Source organism: Schistocerca americana, chromosome X, assembly GCF_021461395.2.
Source record: "Schistocerca americana isolate TAMUIC-IGC-003095 chromosome X, iqSchAmer2.1, whole genome shotgun sequence".
Taxonomy (NCBI): domain Eukaryota; kingdom Metazoa; phylum Arthropoda; class Insecta; order Orthoptera; family Acrididae; genus Schistocerca; species Schistocerca americana.
Genome location: NC_060130.1, coordinates 627362679 through 627374884, shown reverse-complemented (window position 1 = coordinate 627374884; position 12206 = coordinate 627362679). Strand labels below are relative to the sequence as shown.

General features: G+C 36.7%; 1 protein-coding gene across 4 annotated transcripts in view; it reads right to left on the bottom strand.

The window, feature by feature from the left end:
- The window catches only part of LOC124555356 (E3 ubiquitin-protein ligase RNF6-like), a 64243-nt gene extending 52251 nt beyond the window's left edge, over positions 1 to 11992 (bottom strand). For 3 of the 4 annotated variants that reach the window (XM_047129238.1, XM_047129240.1, XM_047129239.1), the window contains exon 1: positions 11869 to 11992. The gene's annotated coding sequence lies outside the window, so the exon portion shown is untranslated. Of the gene's footprint in view, positions 1 to 3929; positions 3954 to 11868 lie in introns of those variants that run through there. The other variant, XM_047129236.1, reaches the window with a different exon arrangement.
- Positions 11993 to 12206: the final 214 nt, after the last annotated feature.

Here is a 12206-nt window from a genome sequence, read left to right as displayed (position 1 = left end):
GTGTTGGCATTGTAATAATAACAACAGTGCAGTACATCTGAATACTAAATTTTCAATAAAAGTGTCATCAGAGAACATGTTCACGGGCTGGAAAGACAACATTCTGCTGCAAAAGATTCATGGATTACCAAGCTGTTGTGATGCATTAAACTCCAACAATGCCATGAAGGAAAGCGGATATTTTGTGGGTACAAAGAAATGTTCCACGAAACAAAGGTGAACCTAGCATGTATAAGGCAAAGGAAATCGAACTTTTGGTGCTGTACCAGCCAAAATTCATGCTACCGAGCTGACAAACTGGCTAACAGTAAAGGGAATAGTTTAATCAGGCTTCCTCCGTATCATGCTCAATCAAATCCAATGGAGTATATGGGTTTAGGTGAAAAATAATGTGGCAAAAAACAGCAAGAAATTTACGCTCAGTGAGGATGAAATGCTGATGAAAGAAGCCACTGAAAATGTTGCATGACATGACTGGTCTCGATCTGTCAGCCATGCCCAGAAGGCAGTTGAGGAGACTGTGGTTAGTCTTGATTAATACTAACTTCTCTTTGTGTCATGTCAAAATCTGCCTCTTTTGTCAAAACACAGTGCAGTTCAGAAATATTAGTCTTACTAACATTCCAATGCAGTTGAAATTCCAACAGAATCCTGAAATAGTGTTTTATGAAACAAACAACTGAGTTCTAGTCAAGTCAATAGTTTATGAAACAGCAAATTTTTAGTATAAAAATAAAGTCTTAACGTCTTCATTTATACTGTCACAAAATCCACAGCAGTTCTTGTTTCGCCAGCTATCGATGGTTCTAAACAATTACATTATTTCACTGAAAAAAAAAAAAAAAAAAATCTGTAGTTGTTTGAATATCGAGGTAGACATGGAAGTTTCGCATGTTGATTGTATGGCAAAACACTCTCGTCTTTGCACGCTATCATTTGCAAATATCTTGTTTGGATACCTCAAACCATTTATGAGATACGAGGAATTTTTGAATATTTTATTCTAGTTTTTACACTGACGCACAAGTTTGTCACGGGGTGTTTTACATATGTTACATTTTCTTGAAATTGGAAACAGATGGCGATATCTTTACAAGTTTAAAGAATAATTCAATATATCATCTATGTTTAATACACAGCAACATGTAACCTCTCATACAACAAACACAAATTCACAGTGATACCTCTTTTTCTCTGGAAACAAAGAATTTCTTGCAGTAGTTTACCCACTATCGAAATATCACAATAATAGTGACCATTAACGAAATGATAGCTGGTTCATCACAAAGCTGACGAATTAAGCAATAAGATATGAGAGTATTAGAGTTTATAACCAAATAGTTTCTTTAAAAACGTTTGAGAAAGATCACAGATCGGTCAGTTTGGGTGGCTTTCTGTTGACGCAGGCAAGCAAGCCTGACAGGTTTCATGCCTAGGAGGCCTGGCATTATACTGTGGACCTGCTGACGCGCCAGCTCACTCTGGCAACTACGCTTCCCTTCACTCACTCCGTACTTAACTGTGAAAAGCTGAAACTTATTTTAAATGTACTATAGGGCCTGACAGAGGCTGAGGTAGCCGTAAATCTTAAAATTGAAAATCAAACAACAAAGAGTGTGAACCGTGCTTTCACTTTTGGCTGCATAGTGTCTGCAGCTGCACCACGTGAAATGGACGGCAGTAGTATTTTGTACCATGTACAACCATATACCATTCATTTCACTCAAAACAGAACCATATAATAACAATAATAATAATATAATAATAATAAATGTCACACCATCGCTCACCCTAGACAACTGATGCATACCTATAATGAAGTGCTAATGTTACCTTCGGTTTGAGAACTTGGGCACGTTCACTACCACAACATACAAATTGCACCTTTACCATCAAACAATTTCATAGTGAGACTGTTAAGCTTTGACATGGGAATAGTATGTTCTACAAAAGACCTCATTGTCCTTAAAAATAAAATAAAAAAATAAAAGTAAACCAACTTTCTTTAAATTGATGCTGCCAGTGCCACAAACTGTGGTATCGCTTCAGCCACATAGTTTTGTATTATTTCTGGTTTCCACCATACCATCACTTAAAATATGTAGATACAAGTAAACACGAGTTCTTGATTTGAGGGCTATAAAAATATGTTGACACTATGGCACTGCTTCTCAGTTCCTGGTGCCACAGAATCATGCACGAAAAGTTCTATAACTGAAGAAAAATGTGTACTAAAATGGAATTAGGAGTTAATTTAACATCCATCTTTCTTCTGATGTCATTTACAGCCTTAAAAAAAGGCCCAATGGGTGCCACAGCAAATTCATAGCTACAATTATTACAGATATTAAACTTAAGATGAGCAAGCACATTTACGATATTTACACTTCAATATATTCATGCTATGTATAGTGTTTCTGTGATCTGTGGCAACATGGTGCTGTTCTTTTCTCTCAATGAGGCAGACTTTGCATTTGCAAGAAGGCAGCAGAAGATTTGTCAAGGTATCCCTTGTTCTCCACTGCAGAACTGAGATGAAAGAAATAATCATTTACTGCAAATGAACCCTGCAATGTGATGCAAAGAAAATGTTAGTACCCATCTATAAGTAGAAAGTTACAGAATATTTATTGTATTGTGTTTGGGTGTTTTATATTAAAGCTGGTGAATGTAATTATTTTAGGCACTGGTGGCCAATGAACTATGATACGATAAGAGTCATTTGAAGGGAAAAAATGAACTTAGTTTTCTTATTTTTTGAAGAAATTTATATGCTATAAGAAATTGAAAACTGATGTGTAGAAGTTTTAAGATGAATCAAAATGAAACTAATTTAAAGTGAACGATTTGAATTTGCAACACATTTATATCCTGAGAGTATAACACAAGAAATTTACAGTAGAAGCAAATGGTTACTATTTTGACTAAATAGCTATGAAATGTGTTTTTGACAGCAAGAAATCCAGTCATTCTTGTATGTCTTCTTTCTTCTGTGTTGAACGATATGAACAAGCCTGAAATTCTATAAAAAAATCAAAAGAATCAAGAATGGGTGATAATTTATGTCATAGATGAATTATCCCCCATTGTGATTTCATGTACTCACACTAGCTAAGTCAATTCCATATACAGTCATTTAAACTTTGGGAAACAGTATTACTTCACGACCAATCTATAAATAATAATGGAGCCTTAAGCTGCTCACCAGGAACATGAAAACCTACAGCCCCTCACTAACTACCGATTTCAGAAGGAGCTGGGTGTCAACTGATGACTTCAAAATGGCACAGAGATATGGCTTACACATTATCTACCATCAGATGAGAGTCCACATACACCAGAAATTAGTGTCATATGTACCTATTATAGTCCAACAATGAAGTAATATTGATTTATTTTAATGCTATTTTCTCTGCCTTAATTTGTCTGAATTGTGACAGAAGAAACTCTGTACAGAAAGGAGCAGTCTCACTAATTCAAAATTAACAGTAAATATACCTCATTAAGTCTGTTGTACAATTTAGTGAAAAACTGGAAGGGGACACACAGCTGAATATGCTATACATAGTATTTAACCTAAAATGCAGTAAAAGTGAATTTACAATGTACTGTGGATTTTCTGCTGTGTGCTACTGTTGGCAAGAAGAATGATGGGAAGTGAGCACAACAAATCACTTGTCAGTAGTTGTAGCCATTCAATGTTCATTTATAATTCCCTATGGTTCATAAATTCAGTTTCCTGGTATTTTTTTAGGTTGGAATTTAACTACACCCTCAAAATTTTTGGCAAAATCAGAAATAAGACACAAAAGTAAGTTACAAACATAATTTCTTGCTACACTACATATCAATCTATTATGGCAGTCGTATTTTGTGTTAGCATTCATTGGCTTTGCCAATTCAACCAAATTGTCATATTCCAACCTAACCTTCGCCCTGGGCTACACTGCAGGTCAGTGTCAACCCACCGAGTTTTCTTCCTGCTCTCCATCCCAGAAAGAATTTTATTTGCATATCCTGAAAAGGAAATAATTAGATTCAATGATTCTCACTGTCTTAACATATAGTATCACTCGACTGACTACAACCAACAGAAACAAATTGCCAACAGCAGCACACAGCAAAGAGTATGGTGTACAGTACGTACACTTTAGCCGTTTGTTACAAAGATATAATTTCTTATCTAACTTAGTTGCTGTTTTGCAAATAAAAGTGACAAGTTCCACGTTGGACACATGTATTTAATTGATCATTAATCTCTATGCTGAAACATATAGCCCACTTTCTAACCTGTGGGGTAACCTAACAACCTTTCTGTCAATAACACTTGGAATAGTTCCATAGAATACAGTAACAGGCCCGATTGCTGACAAATAGCCAATCATCCATAAAATTGACTTGTTTACACAAATTTTGTAACGAAGAAAAAGTAGAGGGTAGTAAGAAGTCTGAAAGTCTGGGAGGTCTTGATGGTTCTTTATCATGACGAAAACTCTGACAAGATCGGCTTCTTACACTGTCATGGCTTACGGCTATGTTGCCTTGCAATCATGGGATATTGTTATGGATCCCCCTCTATGAACCTGGATATAGTTCCTTTGATCGTATGCAGTTGAGAAGATCACAGACGGGTCATTTTGATAAATATAACTGAAGCTGTAACTGTAGCAGCACAAACATATTTTCCAGTTCCCACAAACAGAAGTGCCCATTACATTCTTCTCAACTGAATGAACTAAATGCCATCAGCAGCCTCCCCACAGCTTCTTTATGGCATAAAAATGTGGGCTCTTTGTTGCCATCAAATGTTATGCTATGGAAACAATTAGCTATTGCCTTTGCAGTAACAGCCACTGTGTCCGACTCCATGGTCTAGTGGTAACATGTATGGTTGGAAACCCAAAAATCACGGGATCGAATCCCAGTGGGACTCGAAAATTTTTCATTCTGCCTTTAACCTAGCCTACAGCTCTCATTCAAGAAAAGATATCTTGGGTTAACCATTGTTGAGGACTAGATATGCCAGGTACAGCACATGGTTTGAATTCCACATTAAACTGTACGTGCCCTATCCCCAGTAGATTTAGTGGGGTAGCTGCGAAAGTTGCATCCAATAGATGTGCACAATGCAGCTAAACAACCATTTTGAGAGACTCCCAGCCAATCATGCCATACTATTTATCAGCTGCAAAAGTTAAAATAGCCCTATCACTCATTATGGCTGAGGTAGGTTACCTACCTTTACTGGAGACCACCCTCATTGGCTCTCATACTCTTGTCAACACATTTTTCTGCTCACTTTAATTTTTCACTGTGCTTTCACACATGAACAGAAAGGCTGCTGGGTTTTCCCCTGATAGTCCAATCTTTAACCCACACAGTGCTGCCTAACTGTACCTTACTGCAGTGTGACAGTAATTCCATGTGACCACATGTTGCTTCTTACAACGATCTGAGATCTTTAGTACATGTTTCTCAAGGCATGGTGGATTACACTTCAGTCAGATCCACCAAGCACTTACTTTGTGTTCTACCCAACCAGCAGTCTATACAACATCCATACGAGAACCATGTCTTCCGCGACAGCACTGTTGTATAAAACATTCACAGACTTCTTGTCACATCAATTCAGGGTACAACCTTGAGCTTTCGATGATTTCCACCATAGTGATCATCAGGAGCAACTGACTGTCAAAATTGCTGCTGTAGTGGCCTTATACAGCCTAAGGACAGCTTCTGATAGACTGGTAGTTACGTCATGCTGCTGCAGATGGGGTCAACGCTGCACTGATGGTGCAACTGCTGCCACCATAGCATAAACATTGCAACTATTATCTATGGTTTTTCTCTGCAGCGAGAGCTCACTTCCATCTGCCACTAAGATTATATTCACCATCACAATTAAAAATTTTCTCACACATTCTTATTTGTACAGCCCCTTTAATTGTAGAGTCCCATTAAGCGGAAGCCTGGGGCAAAACTTTTGTTTTGTCAAATAGTGTTTCGTGTTTGTTTGAGAGGCTGTGCTGTCCAGCTTGCTCCACTGAGCACAAATTTTGCAAGTTCCTTTCACGTCCTCTTCTGCCTGGCAAGTGATCACTAGAGTGAATATCAGAGTTCATATCCCCAATCTGTAATATCTGCAAGGACAGATGAAGAGAAAGAAAGGCCAATAGATGATGAAATTTGGGGCTGAATGTGTGACTTGGCCTCTGTTATGAAGATGTGTTTCCTCTTCAGATCCAGACTGTAGAACACAACCCCTAGGAAAAGTGTTCAAACGCCTCAAAACAAATCTATATAATTTCAAACTAGTGAGTAGACCAGAAGTGTGGTATGTACCACTCCACCCATAGCCCTCTAGTCACCAAGGTTATCTTCCTTTAGAGAGTAGGACCTTAGCACACAATCTTGGAGCGTGTCTCATACAGACACACTGACATTCACTGTGGTGTGTGTGTGTGTGTGTGTGTGAGTTTCTCCGAGTATGTTCTAAATCTATGCATGTTCCATAGAATTATGGGAACCATTGGTTAGTGTGCTTTTCTTTTTCCCTTTCCCACTCAGCAATAGTGACATGCAGTAAATGACAGGAGAAAATGTCATTGGCTATCCAGTTTCTCCATAAGGGGATCAATGTCAGAACCATGCCATCACCATAAGAAAGTGATGGCTGGCTTTATTGTGTGTTTATTTAATAGTTTATTTCCTTAACTATTACCATTTCATTTCCCAATTAAAGGCCTTGCATAGTCAGAGATATAGACAGCATCAACATGGGTCACTTATGTATCCTGCTAGCTGTATCATTCACACACTTAAGTTTCACATTTGAAATTTTTTCTGTTGATCTCTTACATTTCGCTTGGATTTCCTTATACTTTCCTTAACAATGTGGTTGTCTTGGACAATTTAAATCTAGAGTTGTGATTATTAGGTTAAACGTAAGGGCCGCTATTGACTCCACATTTTCAAACTGACAGCTGCGATGTTCAACACAGTTCTCGTATCAGATGGGCACACGTAACATACAGGATCTGAATAAAATTGGCAGCACTGTAATTCGCGATAGCAGTTGCTTCACTGAGCTCAACTTTTAAATATAGAGACAGCTTATTAGGTTCAAATTGCTTCCCCATGTTTCTCCTTCACACAAATTAATATTCACTACAGTCAACCACAGCGACATAACAGTTACTATATGCTTAACATCATGTTTACACAAAATAAGACTCGAGATATCATTTTCCAATCTAGCTGCGACATGAAAACACATTTAATTCTCCCTGTAAGAGGAATTTGAAAGCTATAGACAAAATAGCTGTGTCAAGATAATTAGCAACTGTTTTGATATTTAATACAATTTTCATTTATTCTTCAGTTTCGGTTGCACATTTTAATTACATGTGCATGTTCCAATCACTCTGGATTATCTTCAGATGTAAGTAGTTGCATCAGCATCCCATCTTGGACGGTCAAACTCTCATATCAGAGTACAGTACTCTGGTATCAGGATCGGATCAGACAAGATGGGTTGCTGACAACTACTTAGATCTGAAGATGATTCAGAATGGTGAAAGCTTGTCAAGTAACTAAAAATGTGCAACTTCAACTGAAGAATAAATTAGGACTGTTTTGAATTAGAAACAATACAGGAGATTTGCATAATTTTATTCAGATGACTGAACATAAGATAATTAATTACTGTATAAAAGGAAAATAATGCTCTGAAAAGTGAAGCAGAGGCCTATATGCAAAGACAGTACTGCAGCATCCTGATGGCTAATGCCCGTAACATGAATCAACTTGATATTCACCTTATACGCATTGTTTGATATTAGTTGTTAACTTTGACCACTGACATAACGTTAATGATTGCTCCAGTGTCATGTTTTGGTACATATTTTCACAGTTTGCTTGTTAGTGGGTGAAGTCCATGTATGTGAAAGCAAATGACCTGGTTGTAGTGACAGACTGATTAGTAGCTTAGTCTGCTTGAAAAATTTGTCACTGATAACATGATATAGTCAATATGTTTACAATGTGTGTCACATTTCCTATGTAACTGCTCAAAGCCAACGACTATATCAAATACCCTCTTTATTGGTATTGTGTTAGTCTGTGCCCAATATAATTCATGAAAAGCAAAAAAACTTTTTCATGAGAATTAAGCACATGAAATATGAGGCTAATTGCCTCACTGCATGAATCTAACACCTATTCTTCCTCGTCGCATTTGTGCCTTGAGAATGGCAGGGTGTACTCCTGTCGAAATATCGGCGGTGGTCGACGACGTCATCCAGCATTAAACCCTTAAGTTACTTGAATCTATTCACTACTTTAAACTTCACCATTTCAAGAGGTACTTTATGAATAATTATTGCTTACTTTTCATGTGTTCACAAATTATTTTTATGGAGAGAACAAAGGAGGGTATTAGTATATTAACTTATGATATTTTTCACCTACTTTGATCACTTCATATAAAGAACATCGGGAAGGGGGGGGGGGGGGGGGGAAATCTCAAAATAGATAATTGGTCACCTCTTTGGAAGCTGTTTTATTACACAAAAGGAAGATTAAGGTTTAATGTCCAATCAATGGTGGCTTCATTAGCAACTGATGACAAACTTTGATTAGGGAAGGAAATTGTTCAGTCTCTTTCGAAAGAGGAATCCAAGGATTTGAAGTGTGTTACTGAAACCACGGGAAAATATGAGTCGGGATGGGGATTTTAATCACCGTCCTTGCAAATGAGGCTGCAGTGTCTTACCGCTGTGCCTCCTCACTCGCTACTTCAGTGAAAAAAAAAAAAAAAAATGATAATGTTCTGAACAGTTACTATATTTTGGAAGCCAAATAATTGTTCATTTTTAATTACCTTCTCACAACACGCATTAATAGCACATTATCTGTTCATAGCACCACAATTAAACATATCGTTACTCCACTAGAACTGAGCTATCTTACTATTTCAGCAGATTTGCTTTCTGAATAAATTAATGATGCATCTAGTCAGTTGATTAACATTCAACATTAATTTATAGACAACTCCTCTGACTGGTAGCATAAAATTAAACCCTTAAAATACAACAATACTTCACAAAGTGAGCACAACAGAGATAATATATAATTTTACATTATGTTTGTATTGGTCTCACAAAATCTAGTTTTTTGTTTTTCTGCTTTATTGTGAAAAGCACTTCTGATGGCAAATGAAATAAGCTGTTAATACGATTGATTACAGCTTCAAATAAACGTACTCAGGTCCACCGAAGTGGTTATTTACTACGGTGAAGATTTTAATCCCAGTATATACATACTTCTCTTAAAATTACTGTCCATATGCCACAACCGTGTGTGTGTGTGTGTGTGTGTGTGTGTGTGTGTGTGTGTGTGTGTGTGTAATGCTTCCTATCAGAGTTAAAAACCACATTCACTTCTCTTTTATATGTTCATTATACACATCCCACCATTTCTCGTCATCTCCAGGACAAGGAATCTTTGATTAAGGAGTTAAGATGTGACATTCATTTCCTATCCCAGATATCAGTGACCTATGTATGTGGTTCTTATACTGTATCATAACTCATCAAGCTAAACATTAATGTTCACAAAGACAATACTAGAACCGTTTCCTACACAATGATCATCCAAGTGATAATGGACCATGAAATTATTGCCCATGCCTAATATTTATTTTCATGGGCAACTTACCCCAGGTATTAATTAATCAGAACCAAATTGGAGCCCTATGTCTAATAACTTTTTCATGGGCCCACCACTACGAACAGTAAGACATTATTTAGTCTCTTGGAAAATTACTGTCACAAAGCACCAATTACAATGTGGTACCTACCAGCAGGAAAAAGTTCTCCAAGTTTTTTGATGAAATACTGATCACAGTTTCTGGATTTTAATTTAATGAGCATATCATGATTACAATAACGTGAACATCCTAACCTTTCAGCATGAAATGAACAATACAAGCATTCTTCAAATCTCACATTACAGTTCAAAATATATGTGAAGCGCAGATCTTTTATATCACCCACATTGTGATGAAAGTAAAACGACACAGCACAACAGCGTAAATTTTTAAATTTTAGTCCTGTTCAGCAACACAAGGAAAACTGCATGAAGAGGAATGTAGTAAGGTGCAACAGACCTTGAAATAAAATCCAACAGTGAGAAACAAGTAACCTTCCATCAAACAGCCTTAGAGTAAATCTTGAGCAGTTCAATAAAATAAAAAGGTAATGCCTTCTTTAGAAAATATATACACACACACACACACACACACACACACACACACACAAAAGTGTATTGCTTACAACACAAAAAGAAAAAACACAAAAGGTGGATTTCAGTAGCTGTGTTTTGCAACAGAGTAGTTCGAAACTAGTCAACTAGCTGATATAATTAGAAAAATAACACTCTTAGCAACTGGGCGAGGCCATCTATTGTACAAACACATAAGTACAAAGACTACACTGAAATTACAGCTATAGCTAGACCAGGAAGTCTAATATCTAGATCTGTTCAAATATTTCACTTACTGCAATTCCACAGAGGTGTGATGCGTATCAAAGGGTGTCAGCTGATGGTGTGAATCTCCTTCCAAATTTTATTAAACTAATCACAAAGAACTTTATCCGGATATTACTGTATGAAATTAGAAATAATTGGAGATGTTACAATGCATTTGATACTTAAAGAATTTGTAAAATAAAAATGAACGTGTGAGCGAAAGAAATAATACATGTATATTACTAAAAAGTTGTTTCTTAATGACAGCACGCCATGAACATTAAAGTGGGAGACAGTCAACAGAATGATCGAAGCATAGTACAAAACTGATATTTTTAAAAATTGCGCTTACCATGTCCTGCGTACAAATAACGTTTCTGCTGGGGTTTCCCAGTTTCTGAGAGATCCGTTTGTATGTTTCACGCTCTACACATGATTAGGAGATAACACACTGAATATATTTATACGAATTATTGAGTTATGCGTTTTCGTTCTATAAACAAACATTTTCGTGCTATGTGACATTCTTTATGAATGACTTTACTCTCAATTAGGCACATCACAACACAATATCGTTGTGGTGTGACTAAATAGTAGTAGTAGTAGTAGTAATAATAATAATAATAATATTAATAATCTGTCGTCATTAACTACCCTGTTATCTTTGATCCTTTAAGAATTTTGACAGCACACAATTATCGCAGAGCAAGTTTTGTCGACGCTACCTTCAGTCTTACTCAAACATACAAATATGTCTTTAATTTCAGTAGTACGTGGATAATATTACTTGTCTTATTATATCACCCAATTTAATATTATGGACTTCGACGACTAATGACGTTAGAAAATTTCGTATGTCACGCCGTTTGTTTATGTATCAAAGAAGTATATAATTAAGTTTAGTAACACTTTCAAAGTCTTCAATTCTAATTGCTTTACAAATTAAAAGTAATGCTCACATCAGCACAGCAATTTTCTGTTAGTATCGAAACAAACAAAACATAAAAATGAGATTTAGAGAAAAGTACCTTTGCATATTGATTCCCTGCTGGCCTCCCGTAACCAACCAACTTAAGTTTTAGTGAAAGCCAATTCGCACGAGACAGTAAGATACGGAGAAGAGCCAAAAATTAGTAAAATCTTATCAACAGAACAAATATCATCAAGCTTAACGTAAGACTAAAGGCCAATCACTAAAGGTAGCAAGTTCTGCAGAACTTAAAAAGAGAAGAAAAAAATATATTTGAATTCAAGCATGTTTATCTTGCTTATAGAAACCACTCACAACGCGCAGCACAAAGTTAATTTTACACATGAATCTGTCTTTCATCTACATACCTCTCTTCCCCTACAAATCTAAACAACCACAATGGCGCTACCACACCTCCAAAGCACACAATACAGCATATAATACGAAGACAGAACCCTTCCAGTTGTTAGAGAATTCTTACGCATGCGCAAATTAGTTGACAACTGCTGTCGAAGTATACATCGGAAACGGCTCGATTCGTAATGCGTCGATATGTCTGCTATCAGATGATTGCGCCAGTTTTTCCCACGCAAAACGGAAATATGCAATGATTGCTGGCCCCAGTAGCAGTGGTGGCTTTAGCTATATGTCACATGTGTGGGCCAGATTATCTATAAAAGGGGATAAATATCAAGGACAAAACATT